Source organism: Penaeus monodon, chromosome 15 (genome assembly GCF_015228065.2).
Source record: "Penaeus monodon isolate SGIC_2016 chromosome 15, NSTDA_Pmon_1, whole genome shotgun sequence".
Taxonomy (NCBI): domain Eukaryota; kingdom Metazoa; phylum Arthropoda; class Malacostraca; order Decapoda; family Penaeidae; genus Penaeus; species Penaeus monodon.
The window spans coordinates 35,843,960-35,844,461 of NC_051400.1; positions in this window are offsets into that span (position 1 = coordinate 35,843,960).

Here is a 502-nt window from a genome sequence, read left to right on the forward strand (position 1 = left end):
GAAACTCATGAAATGAAACTCCGATTTTCCTGCTATCCACCTTCAGTAATTCCTTTAATGACACCAACATCAACTTTAGGAATTTTAGTCAAGCCTGCGTATGACACGCAATGCGAACTAATTTCAGACAGACAAGGAGCTGCAAAGCAAATGACATAATCGAAAGTGTGCTCACGAATTTTACGAAATAAATTCTCATTTCTTCCTCCCATTTTCTGTTTCCTGTCCTGGTTCTCTAAATACAATGACTTTTATTATTTCTAAGATTATGTCAAATGCAAACTGCATCAGCATGAAATATCAATAACCCATGCCTCTCTCGCCAGACTGTTCATCAGTGTGAAATATAATAACCCATGACTCTCTCACCTTTCGCCCTCGCTTACTGTTCTTAGAGTCAATGGATAACGAGACCAAAATGAATTTTATAAGGAAATACAATTCGTGCGGTATAATAGCCAGTCTGCAGTTCTAAATAAAGCACATATTTAAGAGAGTAGTT